The following is a 15,503-nucleotide window of genomic DNA, read 5'->3' as shown; positions in this document are numbered from 1 at the left end:
CCAAGACTTACCGCGGCTGCGTTTGACGGCATGGCGGTTGAACGCCGGATCCTGAAGGAGAAAGGCATTCCGGATGAAGTCATTCCTTTCCTGATCAAAGCCAGAAAAGATATAACCGCAAAACATTATCACCGCATTTGGCGAAAATATGTTGCGTGGTAAGAGGCCAGTAAGGCCCCGACGGAGGAATTTTCAACTAGGTCGATTCCTACATTTCCTGCAAACAGGAGTGTCTATGGGCCTGAAATGGGGGTCCATTAAGGTTCAAATTTCGGCCCTGTCAATTTTCTTCCAAAAAGAACTAGCTTCAGTCCCTGAAGTTCAGACGTTTGTGAAAGGGGTACTGTATATACAGCCTCCTTTTGTGCCTCCAGTGGCACCTTGGGATCTAAATGTAGTTTTTGGGTTCCAAAAGTCACATTGGTTTGAACCACTTAAATATGTGGAGTTAAAATATCTCACATGGAAAGTGGTCATGCTGTTGGCCCTGGCCTGGGCCAGGTGCGTGTCAGAATGGGCGGCTTTATCCTGTAAAAGCCCTCATCTGATTTTCCATTCGGACAGGGCGGAATTGAGGACTTGTCCTCAGTTTCTCCCTAAGGTGGTTTTCAGCGTTTCACCTGAATCAACCTATTGTGGTGCCTGCGGCTACTAGGGACTTGGAGGACTCCAAGTTGCTAGACGTTGTCAGGGCCCTGGAAATATAGGTTTCCAGGACGGCTGGAGTCAGAAAATCTGACTCGTTGTTTATTCTGTATGCACCCAACAAGCTGGGTGCTCCTGCTTCTAAGCAGACTATTGCTCGTTGGATTTGTAGTACAATTCAGCTTGCACATTCTGTGGCAGGCCTGCCACAGCCAAAATCTGTAAAAGCCCATTCCACAAGGAAGGTGGGCTCATCTTGGGCGGCTGCCCGAGGGGTCTCGGCTTTACAACTTTGCCGAGCAGCTACTTGGTCAGGAGCAAATACGTTTGTAAAATTCTACAAATTTGATACCCTGGCTGAGGAGGACCTGGAGTTCTCTCATTTGGTGCTGCAGAGTCATCCGCACTCTCCCGCCCGTTTGGGAGCTTTGGTATAATCCCCATGGTCCTTACGGAGTCCCCAGCATCCACTAGGACGTCAGAGAAAATAAGAATTTACTTACCGATAATTCTATTTCTCGTAGTCCGTAGTGGATGCTGGGCGCCCATCCCAAGTGCGGATTGTCTGCAATACTGGTACATAGTTATTGTTACCAAAAAATCGGGTTATTGCTGTAGTGAGCCATCTTTTCTAGAGGCTCCTCTGTTATCATGCTGTTAACTGGGTTTAGATCACAAGTTATATGGTGTGATTGGTGTGGCTGGTATGAGTCTTACCCGGGATTCAAAATCCTTCCTTATTGTGTACGCTCGTCCGGGCACAGTATCCTAACTGAGGCTTGGAGGAGGGTCATAGGGGGAGGAGCCAGTGCACACCAGGTAGTTCTAAAGCTTTACTTTTGTGCCCAGTCTCCTGCGGAGCCGCTATTCCCCATGGTCCTTACGGAGTCCCCAGCATCCACTACGGACTACGAGAAATAGAATTATCGGTAAGTAAATTCTTATTTTAGCAACTATGTTTCATTCCCATTGGCTTCTTACCAAACTTAATATTCCGCGTTGTAACTACTGTACGCAAAGTTTATCTGGAGATTTTATTAACGAGTTTCTGCGACTGTTCTCTATGCAAGGGCTGACGGGGAGACCTTTTGACCTGTCGACCTAGTACATGTCGACCTAGAGACCCTGTCAACCTAGAAACCTTGTTGACCTAGTTACTGTCGACCAATAATGGTCGACCTAGACACTGTCGACCTAGAGACCGGATACTGTCAGTACACCTAAGATGGCTGCCACCCAACTGTCACCACCTGCAGTTACTGCCACAGCATAAGCCGACTCTCTCTCTGGAATCCATACGCTTCTTGCTGACTGGTTAGTTTCCTAGTGCCAGGAGCAGCACTCAGCACACATATAACACTTTTTTCCAGCTACTGTATATGTATACTAGTTTCTAGCCAGGGCTGTATTCAGCAGGGAAAGGGGCACAAAAGTCTCACTAGAGTTAGTGGTTAGTGGCAACCCCCAATGGTGTGCAACATAACTACATCCCATATGGATGCACACACATGAGAATCTGATTTTATGGTGACCAATTTAATATGAATGTACGCGAGCTGACTAAGCAGAAATACGCTTTCATGGAATGAGAAAATGATATATGATAAAGACATGTCAGACAGATTCAATCTTTTTTTTTTTTAAACTGCGCCTTATTCACAATAAAAATGTGTTTTTGAACAATTCAATATAAAACACAATGAAAATGAAACTGATTAGATAGTAGTAGATAAAGCTATAAATTTTTTAGGTATAAATAAACCAAATTATGGAATTGGCAGTATTTGTTGAACAACTCTGCCCTCTAGTGTCAATATAAGCAATTGCTAGTGGATGCCACTGCAGTAATACTAATAACCGAAGTATGCCGAAAATTTCATTTCTAGAAAACTGTATGGCAGTATACACAATGGATAATGCAATCATAATCATTTTGTACAATTCTAATATGTAACCTATGAAGACAAGGAGATAACGCAGCACTGACGTGCATTTAGGGGAGGCAGGGGAGGTAGGAGGTAATGCCTCCCCTGTCATAATGATTAAAACAATAAAAAGAAGATATTTATAGCACAGATTCTGTGATAAATATCTTCTTTTATTATTCTAATCATTTCCCCCCTGTGTATGTGGCTGCGTGTGAGGGTGGGAGGCAGTGGGAGAGGTGCCTTCCGCTGCTAACACTAAAAGTCCGGGCAGCTCGGGGTGGGCAGGGGGCAGGGCGAAGCAATGGGCTGTGAAAGCCCATTGAAAAAGCATGGGGAAGCGGCACCTATACTGGTACCTCAATGAAAGGGGCGTGCACTCAGCCCCGATAAATGCACGCCCCTGTCAGTCCCCCAGATGTGATTGGCCCAGTTGTCCAATCACCCACAGGCAGCGCTGGAGGCGAAAGTGGCGGTGACTGTGTGCGTGCGGTGGCCAGGTAAGAATCCTCCCCCTCATTCCTCCTCCAGCGCAGCGCCTGAGTGCGGTGGCCGAGTCGGAATCCCCCCACCCCCTCGTTCCTCCTCTGGCGCCGGCTCCGTTCTCCCAGCCAGCAGCAGCACTCTCCCCTGTCTGTGCTCCTCCCGCTCCCAGCCAGCAGTATAAGAACCACAGTGAGTGCATAATCTCTCTCTCTCCCTCTTCCCGAGGGACACAATGCTCTGCTGCTGGTCTGTTCTTTTAACTTATGATTGCCGGCACCTGTGTTGAACAGGTAAATGGGTAAAAGGTGTTTCAGCACAGGTGAAGACAATCCTAAATCAAGAGGAAAGTCCAGAAGCAGAGCATTCTGTTCCTCCTGGAGAGGGTCATGTTGGGAGGTATGCTCTCTCTCTCTCTCTCTCTCTCTCTCTCTCTCTCTCTCTCCCCCCCCCCCCCCCCTCATCCTCCTGTGGATTACTTCATTTGTAGGTTTATTTTTCATTTTTACAGGTACCCCTACTGGATTCTACATGGACAAGCAGACGTGATCAGCGTGGGATGTAGGTAAGTATATGTGAGTGTGTAAGTGTGTTTTAACACATTTTTACTTTCAAGGTGTGTTTGTTGTGTTTTTATTTGGGTATCTTTTTTTGTTGTAGAACTACACGTATCAGCGGGCCCGTTATTTCCCCGCATGCTGGTACTTCGAGAACCTCAAGTACCAGCATGCAGGGCCTTTTAGTTCCACAACAAAAAACAATATTCTATTTTTTACACACTTATGGCTATCAGCCCGGCATCCACCGCACAGAGGTGCTGGGGACAGTCTCGGGCTTCACCCCTGGCCCTTGGGTGCCTGGAGGGGGGACCCTTTGATTTAAGGGGTCCCCGCTGCTCCAGGGAAACCCAGCCAGGGGTGACTAGTTGGGGGGGGGGGGGGGGGGTAATGCCACGGCCGCAGGGACCTACATAAATGTATCCCCCGGCTGTGGCATTATGTCCCTGGCTAGTGGAGCCTGGTGCTGGTTTTAAAAATACGGGGGACCCCTACATCTTTTGTCCCCCGTATTTTTGGAACCAGGACTGGACTAAGAGCATGGTGCTGGTTGTCTAAATACGGGGAACCCCTGTCCAATTTCTCTGACGTCCTAGTGGATGCTGGGTACTCCGTAAGGACCATGGGGTATAGACGGGCTCCGCAGGAGACTGGGCACTCTTAAAAGAAAGATTAGGTACTATGTCTGGTGTGCACTGGCTCCTCCCTCTATGCCCCTCCTCCAGACCTCAGTTAGTATCTGTGCCCGGCCAGAGCTGGATGCACCCTGGGGCTCTCCTGAGCTTCCTAGAAAAGAAAGTATTTGTTAGGTTTTTTATTTTCAGTGAGATCTGCTGGCAACAGACTCACTGCTACGTGGGACTGAGGGGAGAGAAGCGAACCTACCTGCTTGCAGCTAGCTTGGGCTTCTAAGGCTACTGGCCACCATTAGCTCCAGAGGGATCGAACACAGGCCCAGTCCTCGGTCGTCCGGTCCCGGAGCCGCGCCGCTGTCCCCCTTGCAGAGCCAGAAGAACGAAGAGAAGTTGAAAATCGGCGGCTGAAGACTCCGGTCTTCATTAAGGTAGCGCACAGCACTGCAGCTGTGCGCCATTGCTCCCTTAGCACACCACACACTCCGGTCACTGATGGGTGCAGGGCGCTGGGGGGGGGGGGGGGCTGGGCAGCAATTAGATTACCTTACTTGGCGAAAAGCACATAATACAGTCTGATAAACTGTATATGTGCATTAACCCCCGCCATTAAAGTACATAAAAGGACAGAAGCCCGCCGCTGAGGGGGCCGGGCCTTCTTCCTCAGCACACCGGCGCCATTTTCTCTTCACAGCTCAGCTGGAAGGAAGCTCCCCAGGCTCTCCCCTGCAGTATCCTGGTACACAAAGGGTAAAAAAGAGAGGGGGGGGCACATAAATTTAGGCGCAAAACTGTGTATATAAGCTGCTATAGGGGAAAAATCACTCAGTATAGTGTACATCCCTGTATTATATAGCGCTGTGGTGTGTGCTGGCATACTCTCTCTCTGTCTCTCCAAAGGGCCTGGTGGGGGAACTGTCTTCAAATAGAGCATCCCCTGTGTGTTAGGTGTGTCGGTACGCGTGTGTCGACATGTCTGAGGTAAAAGGCTCCTCTAAGGAGGTGATAGAGCGGATATGTGTGTGGGAGGGTGTCTCCGTCGACAACGCCGACACCTGTTTGGATATGTGTAAGTGCTGAGGTAAAATTATTGCACAAAAGGTTAGGGAACAGAAAGGAAATCTACCCTGGTCTGTCCCTATGTCACAGAGTCCTTCAGAGTCTCTCTATGTTCACTATCCAAAATAACAAAGTATCGACACGGAGTTTAACTCCACTGTCGACTACGATAATGCAAAGTTACAGCCAAGAGGGCTAAAAGATATTCAATATATGATTATTGGAATAAAAGATGATTTGCATATCACTGATGACTCATCTGTCCCTGACACGAGAGTACACATGTTAAGGGGAAGAATGCTGAGGTAAATTTCCCTCCTCTCATGAGGAAAAAGAGCGGGAATCTCCAGACAAGAGACGGCAGCTTCCCACAAGAGAATTCTCAGGCTGTATCCTTTCCCCACTAGGGCCAGGATGTGTTGAGAATCTTCCCCTTAGGTGTCCTGTTTGCACTAGCTATTCTCAGGGATCCTGCAGATAGTGTGCACATTCTAGTATACTACCCAGACCGGCGATTGTGTCGGCATGGGTTTATAGCGCTGTGGCAGCGTGGACAGGTACCTTATCAGCAGAGATTGAGACCCTAGTATGCATATAAATATTTTAAGATGCTGTCTTAAGTGATAGATATATAATTATAAAGCATGCCCAAAGGGACATGAGTATACTGGGTCCTAGAGACAAAATCTATGTCGATTTCTGCTTGACGTGTCCTGTAGAATATACATTGGACAGATGATGCCGACTTAAGAGGCATATGGAAGGCTGAGGATTGTGAGGAGAAAGGTTCTCGGGCCTGGTCTCCACAGCTATAGCTGGTAATTCTGATATTTTGCCTTATATTCCTGCACAGCCTAGGAAAGCACGACATTATTAAATGCAGCTTTTCGAATAAAGAAACAAGAAAGTCTGAGGTGCGTCCTTTCTTTTCAGTGCCGGGGGCAGAGGAAAGAAGCTGTACAACACAGCTAGTCCCCAGGAACAGAAGTCCTCCCCGGCCTCTACAAAAATCCACCGCATGTCGCTGGGGCTCCACAGGCGGAGCTAGGCCCGGTGGGGACACGCCTTCGTAAGTTCAGCCACAAGTGGGTTCACTCCCTGTTAGATCCCTGGGCAATAGAAATTGTATCGCAGGGATACAGGCTGGACTGTGAGAAGATGCCCCCTCACCGAGGACCCGACGGGCTTCCCCCCAAGAGAGGGAGCCAGTGTTAACTGCAATTCGTAAATTGTATCTTCAACAGGTGGTGGTCAAGGGTCCCCTCCTTCAACAAGAGGGTGTTATTATTCGACCATGTTATAATCCCGAAACCAGACAGTTCGGTTAGACCCATATTGTATTAAAATCCCTGAACATATACCTGAAAAGGTTCAGGTTCAAGATGGAATCGCTAAGAGCGGTCATTGCAAGCCTGAAATGAATCGGGACATAAGGGATGCATACCTTCGTGTCCCCATTTATCCACCTCATCAGGCGTACCTCAGAATTGCGGTACGGGATTGTCATTACCAATTTCACCAAGGTAATGGCGGATATGATCCTGCGGAAGCAAGGTGTCACTATTATCACATACTTGGATGATCTCCTCATAAAAGCGAGATCAAGAGAGCAGTTGCTGGACAGCGTATCACCTTGTCTGGAAGTGAAACGGCAACACGACTGGATTCTATATATTCCGAAGTCGCAGTTGGTTCCTACAGCTCATCTGCCTCGCCTAGGCATGATCCTAGACACAGACCAGAAGAGGGTTTATCTCCTGATAGAGAGAGCTCAGGAGTTCATGACACTGGTCAGGAATCCATTGAAAACCAAAACAGGTGTCAGTGCATCACTGCACTCGAGTCCTGGGAAGGATGATGGCATCATACGAGGCCATCCCCTTCGGCTGGTTCCATGCAAGGACAATGGAACTTACTGGACAAGTGGTCCGGATCACATCTTCAGATGCATCGGTTAATCACCCTATCCCCCAGGGCCAGGGTGTCTCTCCTGTGGTGGCTGCGGAGTGCTCACCTTCTCGAGGGCCGCAGATTCGGCATTCAGGACTGGGTCCTGGTGACCACGGATGCAAGCCTCCGAGGGTGGGGGGCAGTTACACAGGGAAGAAAATTCCAAGGTTTGTGGTCAAGCCAACAGACTTGCCTTCACATCAATATCCTGGAACTAAGGGCCATATACAACGCCCTAAGTCAAGCAGAGTTCCTGCTTCGCGACCAACCGGTTCTGATCCAGTCAGACCGCAGGGGCTCATGTAAACCGCCAGGGCGGCTCAAGGAGCAGGGTGGCGAGGGTAGAAGCCACCAGAATTCTTCGCTGGGCGGAGAATCAAGTAAGCGCACTGTCAGCAGTGTTCATTCCGGGAGTGGACACGACCTCCACCCGGGAAAGTGGTGACTTCATCAGGAAGTCTTCACGCAGTTTTGCAAATTGATGAAAACTGCCTCAGGTGGACTACATGGCGTCCCACCTCAATAAAAAGATAAAAAAGGTTTTACGCTGGGTCAAGGGACTCTCAGGCGATAGCTGTGGTCGCACTAGTAACACCGTGGGTGTTCCAGTCGGTCTATATATTCCCTCCTCTTCCTCTCAGACCCAAGGGCTGAGAATTGTAATAAACGGAGGAGTGTGAACAATATTCTTTGCTCCGGATTGGCCAAGAAGGACTCAGTACCCGGAACTGCAAGAAATGCTCTCAGAGGACCCATGGCCTCTGCCTCTCAGTCAGGACATGTTGCAACAGGGACCCTGTCTGATCCAAGACTTACCGCGGCTGCGTTGGACGGCATGGCGGTTGAACGCCGGATCCTAGCGGAAAAGGGCATTCCGGATGCAGTTATTCCTACGCTGATAAAGGCTAGGAAAGACGTGACAGCAAGACTTTTTCACTGTATATGGCGAAAATAGGTTGCTTGGTGTGTGGCCGGGAAGGCCCTACAGAGGAATTCCAGGGGGGTCGATTCCTGCACTTCCTACAGTCAGGAGTGATTATGGGCCTAAAATTAGGATCCATAAAGGCCAAGATTTCGGCCCTATCCCTTTTCCTCTCAAAAAGAACTGGCTTCACTGCCTGAAGTTTGGACGTTGTTACAGGGGTGCTGCATATTCAGCCCCTTTTGTGCCTCCAGTGGCACCTTGGGATCTTAATGTGTGTTGGATTCCTAAAATCCCACTGGTTTGAGCCACTTAAGACCGTGGAGCTAAAATATCTCACGTGGAAAGTGGTCATGCTTTTGGCCTTAGCTTGGACTAGGCGTGTGTCAGAATTGGCGGCTTTGTCATGTAAAAGCCCATATCTGATCTTCCATATGGAAAGGGCAGAATGGAGGACTCGTCCCCTATTTCTCCCTAAGGTGGTATCATCGTTTCATTTGAACCAACCTATTGTGGTGCCTGCGGCTACTAGGGACTCAGAGGATTCCAAGTTGCTGGACGTAGTCCGGGCCCTGAAACTTTATGTTTCCAGGACGGCTAGAGTCAGAAAAACTGACTCGCTATTTATCCTGCATGCACCCAACAAGCTGGGTGCTCCTGCTTCAAAGCAGACTATTGCTCGCTGGATCTGTAGCACGATTCAGCTTGCACATTCTGCGGCTGGACTGCTGCATCCTAAATTAGTAAAAGCCCATTCCACGAGGAAGGTGGGCTCTTCTTGGGCGGCTGCCCGAGGGGTCTCGGCTTTACAACTTTGCCGAGCTGCTACTTGGTCGGGTTCAAACACTTTTGCAAAATTCTACAAGTTTGATACCCTGGCTGAGGAGGTCCTTGAGTTTGCTCATTCGGTGCTGCAGAGTCATCCGCACTCTCCCGCCCGTTTGGGAGCTTTGGTATAATCCCCATGGTCCTTACGGAGTATCCAGCATCCACTAGGACGTCAGAGAAAATAAGAATTTACTCACCGGTAATTCTATTTCTCGTAGTCCGTAGTGGATGCTGGGAGCCCGTCCCAAGTGCGGACTCTCTGCAATACATGTATATAGTTATTGCTTAACTAAAGGGTTATTGTTATGAGCCATCTGTTCAGTGAGGCTCAGTTATTGTTCATACTGTTAACTGGGTATAGTTATCACGAGTTGTACGGTGTGATTGGTGTGGCTGGTATGAGTCTTACCCTGGATTCCAAATCCTTTCCTAGTAATGTCAGCTCTTCCGGGCACAGTTTCCCTAACTGAGGTCTGGAGGAGGGGCATAGAGGGAGGAGCCAGTGCACACCAGACAGAGTACCTAATCTTTCTTTTAAGAGTGCCCAGTCTCCTGCGGAGCCCGTCTATACCCCATGGTCCTTACGGAGTACCCAGCATCCACTACGGACTACGAGAAATAGAATTACCGGTGAGTAAATTCTTATTCCCCCCCCCCCCCCAGTTTTTAAACAACCAGGACCGGCTCAAAGAGCCCGAGGCTGGTTATACTTAGGAGGGGGGACCTCACACATTTTTTTTTATTTTTTTAAACCATTCAGACCCTTCTCCATTAAGTTAATGGAAGCCCTAGACAACAAAATTGCATTCATGTCCTCCTCCCACTCCCTTCCCAGTCCCAAACACTAATTTCTCTAACGTCCTAGTGGATGCTGGGGACTCCGTAAGGACCATGGGGAATAGACGGGTTCCGCAGGAGACTGGGCACTCCAAGAAAGATTTAGTACTACTGGTGTGCACTGGCTCCTCCCTCTATGCCCCTCCTCCAGACCTCAGTTAGAATCTGTGCCCGGAAGGAGCTGGGTGCATTTTAGTGAGCTCTCCTGAGCTTGCTAATAAGAAAGTATTTTAGTTAGGTTTTTTATTTTCAGAGAGCTTCTGCTGGCAACAGACTCTCTGCTACGTGGGACTGAGGGGAGAGAAGCAAACCTACTAACTGCGGCTAGGTTGCGCTTCTTAGGCTACTGGACACCATTAGCTCCAGAGGGATCAAACACAGGAACTTAACCTTGGTCGTCCGTTCCCGGAGCCGCGCCGCCGTCCCCCTCGCAGAGCCAGAAGACAGAATCCGGCGGGTTGAAGCAAGAAGACGTCAAAATCGGCGGCAGAAGACTCCTGTCTTCATATGAGGTAGCGCACAGCACTGCAGCTGTGCGCCATTGCGCCCACACTAACCCACACACTCCGGTCACTGTAGGGTGCAGGGCGCAGGGGGGGGCGCCCTGGGCAGCAATTGATTACCCCCTGACAAAAAAGCAGCATATATACAGCTGGGCACTGTAATATGCATGAGCCCCCGCCATTAATTTTACACAAAATCGCGGGACAGAAGCCCGCTGCTGAGGGGGCGGGGCCTTCTTCCTCAGCACTCACCAGCGCCATTTTCTCTCCACAGCTCCGCTGAGAGGAAGCTGCCCAGGCTCTCCCCTGCAGACTCACGGTAGAAAGAGGGTAAAAAGAGAGGGGGGGCACATAAATTTAGCGCATTAATCATATTTACAGCAGCTACTGGGTAAACACTAAGTTACTGTGTGATTCCTGGGTCATATAGCGCTGGGGTGTGTGCTGGCATACTCTCTCTCTGTCTCTCCAAAAGGCCTTGTGGGGGTCCTGTCCTCATATAGAGCATCCCCTGTGTGTGTGGTGTGTCGGTACGCGTGTGTCGACATGTTTGACGAGGAGGGCTATGTGGAGACAGAGCAGGTGCAGATGAATGACGTGTCTCCGCCGACGGCGCCGACACCTGATTGGATGGATATGTGGAAGGTGTTAAATGATAATGTAAACTCCTTGCATAAAAGGTTGGATAAAGCTGATGCCTTGGGACAGTCGGGGTCTCAGCCCATGCCTGATCCTACAGCGCAGAGGCCATCTGGGTCTCAGAAGCGCCCACTATCCAAAATTGTTGACACAGATATCGACACGGATTCTGACTCCAGTGTCGATGACGATGATGCAAAATTGCAGCCTAAAATGGCTAAAGCCATCCGCTACATGATTATAGCAATGAAGGATGTATTGCACATATCAGAGGTAAACCCTGTCCCTGACAAGAGGGTTTATATGTATGGGGAGAAAAAGCAAGAGGTGACTTTTCCCCCTTCACATGAGTTAAATGAGTTATGTGAAAAAGCGTGGGATTCCCCCGATAGGAAAGTGCTGATTTCCAAAAGGTTACTTATGGCGTATCCTTTCCCGCCAACGGACAGGATGCGCTGGGAATCCTCCCCTAGGGTAGACAAAGCTCTGACACGCTTATCTAAGAAGGTGGCCCTACCGTCACAGGATACGGCCTCCCTAAAGGATCCTGCGGATAGGAAGCAGGAAAGTATCCTGAAGTCTGTTTATACACATTCAGGTACTCTACTGAGGCCGGCAATTGCGTCGGCCTGGATGTGTAGTGCTGTAGCAGCATGGACAGATAATCTGTCTGAGGAACTGGATACCTTGGACAAGGATACTATTTTACTGACCCTGGGGCATATAAAAGACGCTGTCCTATATATGAGGGATGCCCAGAGGGACATTTGCCTACTGGGCTCTAGAATAAATGCAATGTCAATTTCTGCCAGAAGGGTCCTGTGGACTCGGCAATGGACAGGTGATGCCGACTACAAAAAGCACATGGAGGTGTTAGCTTACAAGGGTGAGGAATTGTTTGGGGACGGTCTCTCAGACCTAGTTTCCACAGCTACGGCTGGGAAGTCAAATTTTTTGCCATATATTCCCTCACAGCCTAAGAAAGCACCGTATTACCAAATGCAGTCCTTTCGATCACAAAGAAGCAAGAAAGTCAGAGGTGCATCCTTTCTTGCCAGAGGCAGGGGTAGAGGAAAGAAGCTGCACCATACAGCTAGTTCCCAGGAGCAGAAATCCTCCCCGGCTTCCACTAAATCCACCGCATGACGCTGGGGCTCCACAGGTGGAGCCAGGAGCGGTGGGGGAGCGTCTCCGAAATTTCAGCCACCAGTGAGTTCTCTCACAGGTGGATCCCTGGGCTATACAGATTGTGTCTCAGGGATACAAGCTGGAATTCGAGGTGATGCCCCCTCACCGTTACCACAAATCGGCCCTGCCAGCTTCCCCCATGGAAAGGGAAGTAGTGTTAGCGGCAATTCACAAGTTATATCTCCAGCAGGTGGTGGTACAGGTTCCCCTCCTTCAACAGGGAAGGGGATACTATTCCACAATGTTTGTGGTACCGAAACCGGACGGTTCGGTCAGACCCATATTGAATTTAAAGTCCCTGAACATTTATCTGAAAAGATTCAAGTTCAAAATGGAATCGCTCAGAGCGGTCATTGCAAGCCTGGAAGAGGGGGATTTTATGGTGTCTCTGGACATCAAGGATGCTTACTTGCATGTCCCCATTTATCCACCTCATCAGGAGTACCTCAGATTTGTGGTACAGGACTGTCATTACCAATTCCAGACGTTGCCGTTTGAGCTCTCCACGGCACCGAGAATATTTACCAAGGTAATGGCGGAAATGATGGTGCCCCTGAGAAAGCGAGGAGTCACAATTATCCCATACTTGGACGATCTCCTCATAAAGGCGAGGTCCAGAGAGCAGTTGCTGATCAGCGTAGCACACTCTCAGGAAGTGTTGCAACAGCACGGCTGGATTCTGAATATCCCAAAGTCGCAGCTGATTCCTACGACGCGTCCGCCGTTTCTGGGCATGATTCTGGACACAGACCAGAAGAAGGTGGTTCTCCCGGCGGAGAAGGCTCAGGAGCTCGTGACTCTAGTCAGAGACCTCTTAAAACCGAAACAGGTGTCGGTGCATCACTGCACGCAAGTCCTGGGAAAGATGGTGGCATCATACGAAGCCATTCCCTTCGGCAGGTTCCATGCGAGGATCTTTCAGTGGGATCTGTTGGACAAGTGGTCCGGATCGCATCTTCAGATGCATCGGCTGATCACCCTGTCCCCCAGGGCCAGGGTGTCTCTTCTGTGGTGGCTGCAGAGTGCTCACCTTCTCGAGGGCCGCAGGTTCGGCATACAGGACTGGGTCCTGGTGACCACGGATGCGAGCCTCCGAGGTTGGGGGGCAGTCACTCAGGGAAGAAACTTCCAAGGGTTGTGGTCAAGTCAGGAGGCTTGTCTGCACATAAATATCCTGGAACTAAGGGCCATATACAACGCCCTGAGTCAAGTGGAGCCTCTGCTTCGCAACCAACCGGTGCTGATTCAGTCAGACAACATCACCGCAGTGGCTCATGTAAACCGCCAGGGCGGGACCAGAAGCAGAGTGGCGATGGCGGAAGCCACCAGGATTCTTCGTTGGGCGGAGAATCACGTGCAAGCACTGTCATCAGTGTTCATTCCGGGAGTGGACAACTGGGAAGCAGACTTCCTCAGCAGGCACGACCTCCACCCGGGAGAGTGGGGACTTCATCAAGAAGTCTTCACTCAGATTACAAATCGATGGGAACTGCCACAGGTGGACATGATGGCATCCCGTCTCAACAAAAAGCTACAAAGGTATTGCGCCAGGTCAAGAGACCCTCAGGCGATAGCTGTGTGTTAGGTTCCTGGTGCTCAGAACAAGGGAGATGTTGCGTAGTGAGTCCTGAGCACCAGAACGTGACACGGAAATAAGGTGTGGTGTGGAAATAGCCCCTAGCACCCTACCTCCGTTGTTTTACCCGTGTGGTCAGTTCACGCCTGAGTGACTATGGTTTCTTGGGCCCACGGCAGCCGCGTTTGAAGGGCGGATTATGTCTGCCCAACTCCGATGCCCCCAGGTCTTAGAGTGAGACAAGGCGTGAACCGAGACAGGATAATAACAAGGGGACCTCTGACTAAAATAACAGAAAGCTAGGGGCTACTAACTACCCTAAAACTAAATATATGTGCGGCACGCCGCCAAAGGAAAAGAACAACCAAGGAAATGCTGTCCACTCGCCGACACAATACTGTTGTGTACCGGCGGTGGCAGCATAAGTAGAACCCTCTGCAAAACACCAGTAACAAAATATAACCAAAGAATACTGCGGCCTAGGCCGACGGACGCGGCAAAGCCGCTACTCACGGAACCGGTACAAACACTGGCAAACGGACAGGAACCCCCAATGTAGCCGACACAGACTCTCAGAACCGGAGGACAGGCAGAATCCCAAACGACAGACCGGTGGACACCAAGAAGCCAGAAACTCGACTAGGCACAGACAAAGCCACAGGACTTCTGGACAGGAACACTTCACGACAGGACACAGGAACCGACACAGGAATCGACACAGGAACCAACACTGGAAGCAGCTAGACAAACATTGCTAGACAGGAGCTCAGGAACTGGCAGGGACTAGCTCAGAACGCAAGAACTCTGGAAGTCTAGAAACCTGGAAATATCACCAGCGTCTGTGAATTGCATTCAGCCAGCATATAACAGAGAGTCTTAATTAATTATGTCGTGCAGCTGCCCTGCTGCACAACTGAGAGGTGCAATCAACAGACAGGTGAGGCTGAACACATGGGAACAAGCTGCAATTACACAGACTCACCACTGGCAGCAAACAAGAATATTCTTAAACCAGAGCAACAGGAAATCCTGGCTTGCAAGACAACTATAAACATAAAATAGGAATGAACCACTACCTGTGGTTCATAACAGTACCCTCTCCTTAAGGGTGAGCTCCGAACACCCCATGACACCCACGGGGAACATAAACAGAAGTATAACATAAAATACATAACCAAAAATGCAAAACAGGAATGAGCCACAGCCGTGGCTCATAACATTACCCCCCCCCCCTTGAGGAGGGGTCAAAGGACCCCAAAATTCAGACTTTCCAAAACAAGGGATACAAAAAAAAACAAAAAACCTGACACACTGGTCTAACAGAAACAAGCTGTGACAACAGCTTGTAACGGTGCCCCCCCTTGACGGTGGCCACTGGACACAAGACAAGGAAAGAAGAAAAAAAAATCTTTTTTTTTTAACAAGGCAAGAGTCAATAATCATTTCTTTTTCTTCTTCTTCTTTTTACAAAGTTCTTGAGGTCTGACCAAGGTAATTCCCCAAACATTGTCTGAACTGATGGTACCTCCCAGCAAGGCTGGGTTCAAATCAGAGATTGGTTTCTTAACCTTGGGAGCTGAACTTTCAGGCAAAGTACTACTATTAGAAGAAGAGAGAAAAGCACATCCTGCAGTCAAAACAACGGGCTGAGACTCTTGTGCCGAATTTACAGAATACGGTGAACTCTCAGCAGATAAGACGGGTGACCTAGAGGAACCTGAACCAATTTCTTTGGAACCATATCTCTTAATAACTGCAT

The 15,503-nt window shown here is 49.4% G+C and overlaps 1 long non-coding RNA gene across 1 annotated transcript in view; it reads left to right on the top strand.

Moving 5' to 3' along the window:
* Positions 1-1,874: 1,874 nt before the first annotated feature.
* Positions 1,875-15,503, top strand: part of LOC134929488 (uncharacterized) — a 34,422-nt gene continuing 20,793 nt past the window's right edge. Inside the window, exon 1 of the long non-coding RNA XR_010178587.1 lies at positions 1,875-1,959. This is a non-coding gene — a long non-coding RNA (uncharacterized LOC134929488). The remainder of the gene's footprint in view (positions 1,960-15,503) is intronic.

The sequence above is a fragment of the Pseudophryne corroboree genome, chromosome 5 (genome assembly GCF_028390025.1).
Source record: "Pseudophryne corroboree isolate aPseCor3 chromosome 5, aPseCor3.hap2, whole genome shotgun sequence".
Lineage (NCBI taxonomy): Eukaryota > Metazoa > Chordata > Amphibia > Anura > Myobatrachidae > Pseudophryne > Pseudophryne corroboree.
The sequence above is the reverse complement of the archived record's forward strand: the minus strand, read 5'-3'. Positions and strand labels throughout refer to the sequence as shown.